Genomic DNA, 16,013 nt, shown 5'->3' with positions numbered 1-16,013 from the left:
CAAAACTCAATTTGTGGGAACGGTCCGATGGCTTTCTTATGATTTTTTCCTTATCAGATACTATTATGATTTTGTTCCTCCAACCACAAAGTATTTTGAACCATTTGATTTCATGTTCACTCCTATGGTTTTAGTTCTCGTTCTGTCAAGTTAGATTGTACGAAACTTACCCATCAATTCAGTTCTCTCCCTTAGAACTTGCGTCAGTTCAGTTTTCTGAAACTTAGCTGGACACCTCCTTCTTTGTCAGTTTTCTTCTCGTGCTTAAATTTGTAATATTTTATCCGCGCGCATTGAATAGGTCATCACCCCGAGTTCCCGAACATTTATTTTCCGCTACGCAGTCCACATGCGTCTCAACTTCTATGTCCCTACTCTCCCCCCTCATTTTCTTCTTGTCTATTGTGATCTTGTAGATCTGCTTTCGTTTGCCTCGCATTGGACCTTGCTCCCACCGGTTGCCAGAAGTCGACGACCCAAGTGTCGACACTGACTACAACTACTCCCGGTGGTCGTCTGCATTACCCTCGCAACTCGTCCTACGCAAGAAAACCTCAATGGACCTCCATCAGTTCATGAAAATGGAGGTAAATTACCACTTCTCCCTCCTAATCTCCTCCAAATCGGGGTCGAATCTTATCCTCCACTAAATTGGTTGTTGGTACTTTTATAGTGCCCAATCTCTTACGACCTCAGAGGCTTGTGAAGCAGTGACAACATTGTGAGGAACAAGTGCTTCTCCCTCTTTATTCCAGCACACTACAAAGAAAGAACGACAAGTTTCATGTAATTATTCAAATCTTGTTCATGAGATTTGTGATTTAACTGTTAGTTCATTATACATTATCCGTAAGTGTGTAGCTGAACAAGATGTTTATCCAACTTATGTCCAACTCAATTCATATGAAGCATTCAATCAAGTCGCATCGGCATAGTTCTTGTTGACTGAACAAGATGTACATCCAACTTATCTCCAATTCAGCTTGGTCTTGCTCACGGTTGCATAATTTTCCTGATTAGTCCAAAACACATTATCTTTTAATATTTACTGATTTCATACAAATTCCAACCGTCAACTCGATCGTACTGACATTTTTCTTACCGCTGCATCAGTACCTAACGATACATCTGAAGGAAATATGCCCTAGAGGCAATAATAAAGTTATTATTTATTTCCTTATATCATGATAAATGTTTATTATTCATGCTAGAATTTTATTAACCGGAAACATAATACATGTGTGAATACATAGACAAACAGAGTGTCACTAGTATGCCTCTACTTGACTAGCTCGTTGAATGGTTATGTTTCCTAACCATAGACATGAGTTGTCATTTGATTAACGGGATCACATCATTAGGAGAATGATGTGATTGACTTGACCCATTCCGTTAGCATAGCACTTGATCGTTTAGTTTGTTGCTATTGCTTTCTTCATGACTTATACATGTTCCTATGACTATGAGATTATGCAACTCCCGTTTACCGGAGGAACACTTTGTGTGCTACCAAAGGTCACAACGTAACTGGGTGATTATAAAGGTGCTCTACAGGTGTCTCCGAAGGTACTTGTTGGGTTGGCGTATTTCGAGATTAGGATTTGTCACTCCGATTGTCGGAGAGGTATCTCTGGGCCCACTCGGTAATGCACATCACTATAAGCCTTGCAAGCATTGCAACTAATGAGTTAGTTGCGGGATGATGTGTTACGGAACGAGTAAAGAGACTTGCCGGTAACGAGATTGAACTAGGTATTGAGATACCGATGATCGAATCTCGGGCAAGTAACATACCGATGACAAAGGGAACAACGTATGTTGTTATGCGGTCTGACCGATAAAGATCTTCGTAGAATATGTAGGAGCCAATATGGGCATCCAGGTCCCGCTATTGGTTATTGACCAGAGAGGTGTCTCGGTCATGTCTACATAGTTCTCGAACCCGTAGGGTCCGCATGCTTAACGTTCGTTGGCGATATAGTACTATATGAGTTATGTATGTTGATGACCGGATGTTGTTTGGAGTCCGAGATGAGATCACAGACATGACGAGGAACTCCGGAATGGTCCGGAGATAAAGTTTGATATATGGGATAGTAGTGTTTGATCTCCGGAAGGGTTCCAGAATTCACCGGAAGGGGTTCTGGATGTTTCCCGAAATGTTTGGGCACGAGAACACTTTATCTGGGCCAAAGGGGAAAGCCCACGAGGCTTTTGAAAAGTGCAAAAGGAAGTTTTGCGGAGACCAGAGGCTAGACGCCAGGAACCCTGGCGTCTAGGGGGTAGACGCCGGGAACCCTGGCGTCTAGCCCTGGAGTCCGAGAAGGACTCTTGCCTTTCGGGTGAAACCGACTTTGAGGAGGCTTTTACTCCAAGTTTCGACCCCATGGCTCAACATATAAATAGAGGGGTAGGGCTAGCACCAAAGACACATCAAGAAACACCAAGGCATGTGCCGGCAACCCTGTCCCCTCTAGTTTATCCTCCGTCATAGTTTTCGTAGTGCTTAGGCGAAGCCCTGCGGAGATTGTTCTTCACCAACACCGTCACCACGCCGTCGTGCTGCCGGAACTCATCTACTACTTCGCCCCTCTTGCTGGATCGAGAAGGCGAGGACGTCACCGAGCCGAATGTGTGCAGAACTCGGAGGTGTCGTGCTTTCGGTACTTGGATCGGTCGGACGTGAAGACATACGACTACATCAACCGCGTTGATATAACGCTTCTGCGAACGGTCTACGAGGGTACGTAGACAACACTCTCCCCTCTCGTTGCTATGCATCACCATGATCTTGCGTGTGCGTAGGAATTTTTTTGAAATTACTACGTTCCACAACAGTGGTATCAGAGCCTAGGTTTTATGCGTTGATGTTGTGCACGAGTAGAACACAAGTGAGTTGTGGGCGATATAAGTCATACTGCTTACTAGCATGTCATACTTTGGTTCGGCGGTATTGTTGGATGAAGCGGCCCAGACCGACATTACGCGTACGCTTACGCGAGACTGGTTCTACCGACGTACTTTGCACACAGGTGGCTGGCGGGTGTCAGTTTTCCAACTTTGGTTGAACCAAGTGTGGCTACGCCCGGTCCTTGCGAAGATTAAAACAGCACCAACTTGACAAACTATCGTTGTGGTTTTGATGCGTAGGTAAGAACGGTTCTTGCTAAGCCCGTAGCAGCCATGTAAAACTTGCAACAACAAAGTAGAGGACGTCTAACTTGTTTTTGCAGGGCATGTTATGATGTGATATGGTCAAGACATGATGCTGAATTTTATTGTATGAGATTATCATGTTTTGTAACCAAGTTATCGGCAACTGGCAGGAGCCATATGGTTGTCGCTTTATTGTATGCAATGCAATCGCGATGTAATGCTTTACTTTATCACTAAGCGGTAGCGATAGTCGTGGAAGTATAAGATTGGCGAGACGACAACGATGCTACGATGGAGATCAAGGTGTCGCGCGGGTGACCATGGTGATCATGACGGTACTTCGAAGATGGAGATCACAAGTACAAGATGATGATGGCCATATCATATCACTTATATTGATTGCATGTGATGTTTATATTTTATGCATCTTATCTTGCTTTGATTGACGGTAGCATTATAAGATGATCCCTCACTAAATTATCAAAGTATAAATGTTCTCCCTGAATATGCACCGTTGCGAAAGTTCTTCGTGCTGAGACACCACATGATGATCGGGTGTGATAGGCTCTACGTTCAAATACAACGGGTGCAAAACAGTTGCACACGCGGAATTCTTAGGTTAAACTTGACGAGCCTAGCATATAACAGATATGGCCTCGGAACACAGAGACTGAAAGGTCGAGCGTGAATCATATAGTAGATATGATCAACATAGTGATATTCACCATTGAAACTACTCCATCTCACGTAATGATCGGACATGGTTTAGTTGATTTGGATCACGTGATCACTTAGAGGATTAGAGGGATGTCTATCTAAGTGAGAGTTCTTAAGTAATATGATTAATTGAACTTTAATTTATCATGAACTTAGTCCTGGTAGTATCAGCATATCTATGTTGTAGATCAATAGCTTGCGTTTAGCTCCCCTGTTTTATTTTTGATATGTTCCTAGAGAAAACTAAGTTGAAAGATGTGGCGACCCGACCCGAATGGATCAAGTCTACTGTGCTCGGGTGTCATCCCTGGATCAGTAATGCTGACACCACACAGTACATCGAAGGATTTATAGCAGAGTGGCAATCACACACTTATTACATCGTTGTCTCAAAGAGAACTTATTACAATAAATATGGCTTAAGGCCATCTAATAACGATAACAGCGGAAGACTCGGAAGATAAATGGGTCCATCAACTCCAACGGCATCACTGAGTATAGAACCACGACCTAAAAGCACCTTACTCGTCGTCTGAAAAGTCTGCAACATGAGAAGTTGCAGCCCGAAAACGGGTCAGCACATGGAATATGCTGGCAATGTAACACATAGAGAGTAATGGAATGAAACAGCTATACTATATGCATATATGGCTGGTGGAAAGCTCTATGGTTACAGTTTTGCGTAAAGCTAGTTTTTCCCTACTGCAAAGGAATAAATTTATTTAACTATCATGGTAGTTGTTAAACATCGAGAATGGTTGACAGCATTCCGATCCCAATTAAGTGAACAGTTAAAACCCAACAACATTAATTAGAAGTAACATGTTGAGATTCACATGATATTCAAGTACTAGATACTCAAGTTGTCCATAACCGGGGACACGGCTAATCATGATTAGTTTGTACACTCTGCAGAGGTTTGCGCACTTTTCCCCACAAGACTCGATCGCCTCCGTTGGATTTCTCGCACTACATGGTGTTTGAGAAGACGGATGACCGAGACATAGCCTTTCAGAAGCGCTAGCACCTTACGATCGGGTAGACCGGTACACCTACATCCCCTATATCTGCTAGTCTACCACTGTAAGAGTTCGCACAACTTAGTCAACTATGCCAGAGCCCATAATGGCTTGTGGCTGCACACGAAAGTTTCTAGCATGAAAGATCTTATGATCCCTTTGAGCCTGGGTGGCGGTCCAAAATAAAACAGGCAAGTCCTGATAGACATCAGGTGCCTCAATCCACCCAGATGTGTGTTTAAGTTGCCACCTTAGATAAACCATTAAAATTATCAACTCACATCTGTCATGGATATCACTCACCCAATCCACGTCTACTAGCATAGCATGGCATAATAAGCAAACGTAGAAGTAACTCCCAAAGGTTTCATAATAATACAGGTAATAGGTACTACCTCATCTACTTCCCATCCCATAATTTAATTAGATCCTAATCATGCAATGTGAGAGGATTGATCTAATGCAATAAAACATGGGTCGTAGAAAAGGTATGATCAAAGTCTTACTTGCCTTGCTGATGATCCGCGAGACCTAGGGAATCGAAGTAACAAGCGGCGCAATCCGGGTGATCTATCGCAGACAAACAACAAGCATACAATAAGTACTCATCTAATGCACAGGAAAAACTCGAACAAGAGAATGAACCAGAAAGTTCAACTTAAGAACTTCAGTTGCAAAGAAAGAAAGAACCGAACAGACGACGGAAAAACAAACGGCGGAAGAAAACAACTCGGTTCTAGCAAGTTGAAACTAGGTCAAATTTTACTGTAGCAAAGGCTTGTTCAAGTTGATTAGACAGAACGGCGGTTTCGAGACGAAACTCCAGGCGCTTGAATCACCTGATTCCGATAAACGAGTGGGAAGAAAGACTAAAACGAGGATCGGATCTGAGATCACGATCGCGGAATAAATCCGACGAAAAGAAAACGAAGAACGGTTAAACGAACGGACGTTCGTTAACCGAGAATAATTGGTGATCACGTTCGTTAGGACGAACGGTCCGAAAGAAGAAAGAAAACCGATCTAGGGAAACCGAAAAAGAAACGGAAAACCGATCTAGGGTTTCGGAAGAAAACCAAAACAAAGCCGGAAGAAAAACGGAAAAGAAAACCGGAACGGTTTCTAGAAGAAAAACCGAACCGAGGAAAAGAAGAGGCGGCGCGGCTACCTCGACGAGGCTCCGGCGAGGGGCTCCGGCGGCGGCGGGATGCAAAGGCGCGGGGCGGCGCGGCTATGGCGGCGGCGGCGCTAGGGCGGCGGTGGTGGCGGCTAGGCGACGGTGGCTTGGGGCTGCGCGCTGCTGCTTGCTGCGGCTTAGGAGGAGAGGGGCTTGGGGTTTTGATGTGAGGAGAGGGGGGGGTAGAGGGGTATATATACTAGGAGGGGGAGGGGTGTGACTTGGCCAAGGGGCAAAAGGGGGGGGGGGCGGCGGCCTAGAGTCCCGCTGGGACTCGGCTTCGCGCGAGGGGCTGGGGGCGGTGGCGGCTGGCTGGGCCTTGGCCCGGCTGGCCTGGCGCGCGGGAGCTGCTCCTTTTTTTTAAATCGGTTTCGCGCGCAGAAAAACAAAAGAAAAACTATCTAAACGAACTCCGAAAAATCTAAAGTAAATTTTCTCCGACTCCTAAAAATGAGTCGAACAAAATGAACTTTACTCCAGGCCTAGAATGCAATTTTCGAAAACTCGCATTTTTCCCTATCCAAAGAAAACAAACAAACTCCGGCAAACAAAATTTGATCTATTTATTAAATCTTCATTTTTCCTCAATCTTGGGAAAGTCATATTATTCCCTCTCTTATATTTTTGATATCGGAAAAATTATTGAAGATGAAATAAATAAATCAAATGATCCTCTTTTCAAATTCGAGAAAACTCTCAAATATGAAAATAACGAAATCTCCAACTCTCTCCGAAGGTCCTTGAGTTGCGTGAAGTTTCTAGGATCAACCAAAATGCATGAAAATATGATATGCATGATGATCTAGTGTATAACATTCCAAATTGCAAATTTGGGATGTTACAAAAGATGTTAGTAGCAATGATGCGGATTGGATCCGTGATCTGAGGTTTATCCTCATTGCTGTATAGAAGAATTATGTCTTTGATGCACCGCTAGGTGAAAAACCTATTGCAGGAGCAGATGCAGATGTTATGAACATTTGGCTAGCTCAATATGATGACTACTTGATAGTTTAGTGCACCATGCTTGAACGGCTTAGAATCGGGATTTCAAAGACGTTTTGAACGTCATGGACCATATGAGATATTCCAGGAGTTGAAGTTAATATTTCAAGCAAATACCCGAGTTGAGAGATATGAAGTCTCCAACAAGTTCTATAGCTAAAAGATGGAGGAGAATAGCTCAAGCAGTGAGCATGTGCTCAGATTGTCTGGGTACTACAATCACTTGAATCAAGTGGGAGTTAATCTTCCAGATAAAATAGTGATTGACAGAATTCTCTAGTCACCATCACCAAGTTAGTAGAACTTCGTGATGAACTATGATATGCAAGGGACAACGGAAACGATTCCCAAGCTCTTCGTAATGCTGAAATCGACGAAGGTAGAAATCAAGAAAAATATCAAGTGTTGATGGTAGACAAGACCACTAGTTTCAAGAAAAGGGAAAAGGGAAGAAGGGGAACTTCAAGTAGAACGGCAAGCAAGTTGCTGCTCAAGTGAAGAAGCCCAAGTCTGGTCCTAAGCCTGAGACTAAGTGCTTCTACTGCAAAGGGACTGGTCACTGGAAGCGGAACTGCCCCAAGTATTTGGCGGATAAGAAGGATGGAAAAGTGAACAAAGGTATATTTGATATACAGATTATTGATGTGTATTTTACTAGTGTTCGTAGCAACCCCTCGGTATTTGATACTGGTTCAGTTGCTAAGTATGGTAACTCGAAACGGGAGTTGCAGAATGAACATAGACTAGTTAAGGGTGAAGTGACGATGTGTGTTGGAAGTGGTTCCAAGATTGATATGATCATCACCGCACACTCCCTATACTTTTGGGATTAGTGTTGAACCTAAATAAGTGTTATTTGGTGTTTGCGTTGAGCATGAATATGATTTGATCATGTTTATTGCAATACGGTTATTCATTTAAGTAACAGAATAAATTGTTGTTCTGTTTACATGAATAAAACCTTATATGGTTACACACCCAATGAAAATGGTCTGTTGGATCTCGATCGTAGTGATACACATATTCATAATATTGAAACCAAAAGATGCAAAGTTAATAATGATGGTGCAACTTATTTGTGGCACTGCCATTTAGGTCATATTGGTGTAAAGCGCATGAAGAAAATCCATGATGATGGGCTTTTGGAATCACTTGATTATGAATCAGTTGATGCTTGCGAACCATGCCTCATGGGCAAGATGACTAAGACTCCGTTCTCCGGAACAATGGAGCGAGCAACAGATTTGTTGGAAATCATACATATTGATGTATGTGGTCCGATGAATATTGAGGCTCGTGGCAGGTATCATTATTTTCTGATCTTCACAGATGATTTGAGCAGATATGAGTATATCTACTTGATGAAACACAAGTCTGAAACATTTGAAAAGTTCAAAGAATTTCAGAGTGAAGTGGAGAATCATCGTAACAAAAATAAAAGTTTCCATGATATGATCGCAGAAGTAAAATATTTGAATTACGAGTTTGGCCTTCAGTTAAAAACAATGTGAAATAGTTTCACTACTCACGCCACTTGGAACACCACAGTGTAATGGTGTGTCCGAACGTCATAATCGTACTTTATTAGATATGGTGCGATCTATGATGTCTCTTACCGATCTACCACTATCGTTTTGGGGTTATACATTAGATACAAATGCATTCACGTTAAATAGGGCACCATCTAAATCCGTTGAGACGACACCATATGAACTATGGTTTGGCAAGAAACCTAAGCTATCGTTTCTTAAAGTTTGAGGTTGCAATGCTTATATGAAAAAGTTTCAACCTGATAAACTCAAACCTAAATCGGAGAAGTGCGTCTTCATAGGATACCCAAAAGAAAATGTTGGGTACACATTCTATCACAGATCCGAAGGCAAGATATTCGTTGCTTTGAATGGATCCTTTCTAGAGAAGGAGTTTCTCTCGAAAGAAGTGACTGGGAGGAAAATAGAACTTGATGAGGTAACTATACCTGCTCCCTTATTGGAAAGTAGTTCATCACAGAAATCTGTTCTTGTGACTACTACACCAATTAGTGAGGAAGCTAATGATGATGATCATGTAACTTCAGATCAAGTTACTACTGAACCTCGTAGGTAAACGAGAGTGAGATCCGCACCAGAGTGGTACGGTAATCCTGTTCTGGAGGTCATGTTACTTGACCATGACGAGCCTACGAACTATGAGGAAGCGATGATGAGCCTAGATTCCGCGAAATGGCTTGAGGCCATGAAATCTGAGATGAGATCCATGTATTAGAACAAAGTATGGAGTTTGATTGACTTGCCCAATGATCGGCGAGCCATTGAGATTAAATGGATCTTCAAGAGGAAGATGGACGCTGATAGTAGTGTTACTATCTACAAAGCTAGAATTGTCGCAAAAGGTTTTCGACAAGTTCAATGTGTTGACTACGATGAGAGTTTCTCACTCGTATCTATGCTTAAGTCTGTCCGAATCATGTTAGCAATTGCCGCATTTTATGAAATCTGGCAAATGGATAAACAAAACTGCATTCTGTAATGGATTTATTAAAGAAGAGTTGTATATGATGCAACTAGAAGGTTTTGTCAATCCTAAAGGTACTAACAAAATATGCAAGCTCTAGCAATCCATCTATGGACTGGTGCAAGCATCTCGGAGTTGGAATATACGCTTTGATAAGTTGATCAAAGCATATAGTTTTATACAGACTTGCGGTGAAGCCTGTATTTACAAGAAAGTGAGTGGGAGCACTACATCATTTCTGATAAGTATATGTGTATGACATATTGTTGATCGAAAATAATGTAGAATTATTCTACAAAGCATAAAGGAGTGTTTGAAAGGAGTTTTTCAAAGAAAGACCTCGGTGAAGCTGCTTACATATTGAGCATCAAGATCTATAGAGATAGATCAAGACGCTTAATAAGTTTTCAATGAGTACATACCTTAACAAGTTTTTGAAGTAGTTCATAATGGAACAGCCAAAGAAAGAGTTCTTGCCTGTGTTACAAGGTGTGAAATTGAGTAAGACTCAAAGCCCGACCACGGCAGAAGATAGAGAGAGAATGAAAGTCATTCCCTATGCCTCAGCCATAGGTTCTATAAAGTATGACATGCTGTGTACCAGACCTATTGTATACCCTGCCCTGAGTTTGGCAAGGGAGTACAATAGTAATCTAGGAGTAGATCACTGGACATTGGTCAAAATTATCCTTAGTGGAATAAGGATATGTTTCTCGATTATGGAGGTGACAAAAGGTTCGCCGTAAAGGGTTACGTCGATGCAAGTTTTGACACTGATCCAGATGACTCAAAATCTCAATCTGGATACATATTTAAAGTGGGAGCAGTTAGCTAGAGTAGCTCCGTGCAGAGCATTGTTGACATAGAAATTTTCAAAATACTTACGGATCTGAATGTGGCAGACCCGTTGACTAAACTTCTCTCACAAGCAAAACATGATCACACCTTAGTACTCTTTGGGTGTTAATCACATAGCGATGTGAACTAGATTATTGACTCTAGTAAACCCTTTGGGTGTTGGTCACATGTCGATGTGAACTATAGGTGTTAATCACATGGTGATGTGAACTATTGGTGTTAAATCACATGGAGATGTGAACTAGAGTATTGACTCTAGTGCAAGTGGGAGACTGAAGGAAATATGCCCTAGAGGCAATAATAAAGTTATTATTTATTTCCTTATATCATGATAAATGTTTATTATTCATGCTAGAATTGTATTAACCGGAAACATAGTACATGTGTGAGTACATAGACAAACAGAGTGTCACTAGTATGCCTTTACTTGACTAGCTCGTTGATCAAAGATGGTTATGTTTCCTAACCATAGACATGAGTTGTCATTTGATTAACGGGATCACATCATTAGGAGAATGATGTGATTGACTTGACCCATTCCGTTAGCATATCACTTGATCGTTTAGTTTGTTGCTATTGCTTTCTTCATGACTTATACATGTTCCTATGACTATGAGATTATGCAACTCCCGTTTACTGGAGGAACACTTTGTGTGCTACCAAAGGTCACAACGTAACTGGGTGATTATAAAGGTGCTCTACAGGTGTCTCCGAAGGTACTTGTTGGGTTGGCGTATTTCGAGATTAGGATTTGTCACTCCGATTGTCAGAGAGGTATCTCTGGGCCCACTTGGTAATGCACATCACTATAAGCATTGCAACTAATGAGTTAGTTGCGGGATGATGTGTTACGGAACGAGTAAAGAGACTTGCCGGTAACGAGATTGAACTAGGTATTGAGATACCGACGATCGAATCTCGGGCAAGTAACATACCGATGACAAAGGGAACAACGTATGTTGTTATGCGGTCTGACCGATAAAGATCTTCGTAGAATATGTAGGAGCCAATATGGGCATCCAGGTCCCGCTATTGGTTATTGACCAGAGAGGTGTCTCGGTCATGTCTACATAGTTCTTGAACCCGTAGGGTCCGCACGCTTAACGTTTGTTGACGATATAGTACTATATGAGTTATGTATGTTGATGACCGAATGTTGTCCGGAGTCCGAGATGAGATCACAGACATGACGAGGAACTCCGGAATGGCCCGGAGATAAAGTTTGATATATGGGATAGTAGTGTTTGATCTTCGGAAGGGTTCCAGAATTCACCGGAAGGGGTTCCGGATGTTTCCCGAAATGTTTGGGCACGAGAACACTTTATCTGGGCCAAAGGGGAAAGCCCACGAGGCTTTTGGAAAGTGCAAAAGGAAGTTTTGCGGAGACCAGAGGCTAGACGCCAGGAACCCTGGCGTCTAGGGGGTAGACGCTGGGAACCCTGGCGTCTAGCCCTGGGGTCCGAGAAGGACTCTTGCCTTTCGGGTGAAACCGACTTTGAGGAGGCTTTTACTCCAAGTTTCGACCCCAGGGCTCAACATATAAATAGAGGGGTAGGGCTAGCACCAAAGACACATCAAGAAACACCAAGCCGTGTGCCGGCAACCCCGTCCCCTCTAGTTTATCCTCCGTCATAGTTTTCGTAGTGCTTAGGCGAAACCCTGCGAAGATTGTTCTTCACCAACACCGTCACCACGTCGTCGTGCTGCCGGAACTCATCTACTACTTCACCCTCTTGCTGGATCGAGAAGGCGAGGACGTCACCGAGCCGAACGTGTGCAGAACTCGGAGGTGCCGTGCTTTTGGTACTTGGATCGGTCGGACGTGAAGACGTACGACTACATCAACTGCGTTGATATAACGCTTCCGCGAATGGTCTACGAGGGTACGTAGACAACACTCTCCCCTCTCATTGCTATGCATCACCATGATCTTGCGCGTGTGTAGGAATTTTTTTGAAATTACTACGTTCCCCAACAACATCAATTCTGTTGTGCATACAAGTCGCATAATTACACTTCTTGCATTTCAAAATTAGTGCTACATATCCTTATCTCAAATGCACTATTTAAAGACAATAATCTCAGTAAGATACAGTGCACTTTCTATAAGAATATTGACTTAATATTCCTCTATGAGAACTCTTCTTTATTTGATTTCATGTTTCTTAGGTCATCCCCTGATTTCTAAGAAATGATTTCTTAAAAAAGAACAATATCACAAAAATATGCCTAATTAACTTAAGTTAAAGCTTTGCTTGAGACAGAAGAAGGGTTCACTTTTGTTGTGGATGTCAGCAACAAACAAGAAAAAAACCTATTTTCACTAGCAAGTCTTGAAAAAGAATTCTTGAAACTGTACCACCTCTGAGATGATAAGGAAATGCATCTCACTTTAGTTGGCGACGCTGATCGCTCCATATCTGTCAAGCTACCTAATGCTCAAGCTATTCATCCATGTATGTACCTTTTTACCGTACTTCTGTATAAAATTTTCCTTTACATCCATCTATGTATAGTATTATAATTACTTACTACTTGTACCGATTCAACATTCATTACTTCTTGCCCTGAACTTGCAACTTAACTTGTAACTAACTTTTCTTATATACATGTCATAGCTTATTTCAAACTGGATACCACACACAAACAAATTGTGAAGAGGATTGATACTACAAATGGCACAAAAATAAATGGGAATACAATGGCCATGCAATTAAGTTTATTAAGCGTATTGAGTGGTTTCTAAACGAATATACCTTTCAATATTCCTATCATCCATATGTTCCACTCCTGCACACTTCGACGGAGTCTAACATTAAGAACAAACTCTTGGTAAGATTTCTATTCAATATTATGTTTTCAACACACTTGTCTTATAGTATATATAAATGTTGCTTTCTTATTGATCTTTTCCTGTAACAGAAACTGCCGAAACGTGGCATGCCTAACCTGATAGATGAAGTAGGTTTGGTCAGGATTATCCTGCATCCCACTATCAAATCACATCTACATACACATCTTCTATGGATGACTGTGTCATCATTAATGGGTGGCCACAAGTATTTATAGACAAAATTCAAATTTAGAGGCAAACTCATGTTCATGAAGAACCAAAATAGTCAAGGGGACTTACTGTTTTTCACTCGAATTGAGCTTGAACTTAATTTTACCTTATGATCTGCCAAGTGTACCTGACCGTGTTGGATCGAGCTGTTCATAGACATGTGTTGCTGATGCAGGGATGCCAGTTTTTCGTCTCCTCTATCACTTCAACAACGGAATTATCATAAAATGCACCAATTCTATCACAACTTTACAGTTGCTCATCTTTCATCTCCTCTAGCTTTGCTTTTCTTCCTAGGTTGACTCCCTTTGCTTAGCAGTGTTGATGCTCCTCCATCCTCTTCACATTGCTCTACTCTAATGCTTTCTTCCTCTATCCATCGATGCTGCTGCACTTTCCCCCTTCCTTTGTGTTCTTTTGCTACTACTAGAGTGCCATAATCAATTAATTAATTAATCACACAGATAGATGACATACTACATAGGAGCCCATCATCTCCATCTATTGCAGGCTAATTCATCATGTATGCTTACTTAGCAACTAAGTAAGTAATAAAGAAACACCAATGTGACGTCTGGCCGACGACCACTAGACTGCTCCAACATGTAATCTCTCTTCCTTGTACCAAAGTAGCCGGCGGCCAACCCCTTTCTTCCTCCCAAATATTAGTCACAAGGAAGTTGGTTTGCTAGCTAGAATGGCCCTTGAAACTCCTCCAACGCAAGAACCCTCCTCCTCTTCATCTTGCTGCTTGCACCAGTGACAGTTTCCTCTTCTCCTGCTTCTTGTGTTGTGCATGTTGTTGTGTGCTCGATTACTCTTAAGAGTGGTTGGGTTCCCCCAAGTGTAAGGGTGATGTAACCGAGCAGTAAGTATTTCCCCCGGTTAGAGAACCAAGGTTAATCGAACCAGTAGGAGTCACCTAGCAAAAAAAGTGAACGGTACCTACACATAAAGCACAAAACACACTTGTCCCCAACATGGAAATAGGGTTGTCAAGCCCCTTGTCTTGCTAGTTAAAAGATTAAGTGCAACTGATAAAGATAGTTGGTAGCAAAGTAAAATAAAAATCAATAGAGCAACAAAGAATATATTTGTTTTCAATAAAGGAGAATAAACCAAGGGGGCATAGATTCACTAGTGGCATCTCTAGCAAACAAGCAAGTGGTGTGGTGAACAAATTATAGTTGGTCGGCAATTAAATTTGAATATTCATATTTATGAATACGGTCATTCATGGAATAATCTCATATAGGCATTACGTCCGTGATAAGTAGACCGTTAATCCAACTTCATCTACTACTAATGCTCCACTCAAAGACCACTATCTAGAATATGCATCCCAAAGTATTAAGTTTACAAGAAATAGTGCATTGCAATAAGCATGATGACATAATGTAGACAACAAAACATTAATAAATATGCCGAGACACCACTGTTTTATCCTCAGTGGCAACCATACAATTAGTGTGTGGGCCCTTATTGTCACTGGGTTAGCGCACTGCAAGATTGAACCCACTACAAAGCACCACTCCTCTTGAAGAAAAACCCATCAAACTTGGCTGTAGCAATAGATAGATAGGAGAGCATGCAAAGCTATTTAATTATACAACAAGAAAACCTCGAAAGATTCAGTTATATTAAGTGAACAATCTAATCATAAAGTGACAATTTTTCATATCCCAACAAACGCATGCATGAATTACGTCGAATTGACCCCGTGAGGTAGCTCACGAGAACATGGTTGAAGATCTAAATGAGAGAGCCATCTAGATACTAATATGGACCCTAAGGTCCTAAGGGAACTACTCACACATGGTCATGCATGCAACAAGGTGAAGAAGCCTCCGCCATGGATTCCCCCTCCGACAAAGTATCGGAACATGCCTCTAGATTGGATCTCCCTTGAATAGAAGCTTGCGGCGGTAGAGAAAATTGAATAAAAATATCTTGGAGGGTGTCTCTATTTATAGGAATTTGTGGCGGTGGAATGGACGAATGGCGGTAAGTGTGGGCCCCACATAGCTAGGGGGTGTGCCCTAGGGCCTGGCGGTGTCAGGTGGCCGTGTGGGCCCCCTTGCATCTTCTTGTTGCCTCCCAATGCTTCCTGAAACCTTCATGCTTTGAAAAAATCATATTAAATTCACACGACATATTGACCTCCGTAGATATGGATTTTCTGTAAAGCAAACATGCAGAGAACAACAAGTGGCACTATGCACTAGATTAATAGGTTAGTCCAAAAAAAGTAATATAAAATGCTATAAAAATACACAAAGTGATAAAATAATATCATGGAACAATAAAAGTTATAGATACATTTGAGATGTATCATTGGGCTCCTCCTTCCTCGTCGTCTCATGAGCTCAGATGCCTGGTCTATTCTTCTTCAACTGCACCCTCTTTCTTGCTTTATTTTGTCTTCAAGCATATCAATTCAATCATTCTTGATGCTTCTGTACGTTTTTGTATGTTCTTGTTCGTTCCCCCTACATGCATGCAT

This window comes from Triticum urartu, chromosome 6A, assembly GCF_056163025.1.
Source record: "Triticum urartu cultivar PI428250 chromosome 6A, HENAU_Tu73, whole genome shotgun sequence".
In the NCBI taxonomy this organism is placed as follows: domain Eukaryota; kingdom Viridiplantae; phylum Streptophyta; class Magnoliopsida; order Poales; family Poaceae; genus Triticum; species Triticum urartu.
This window is presented reverse-complemented; position numbering follows the sequence as displayed.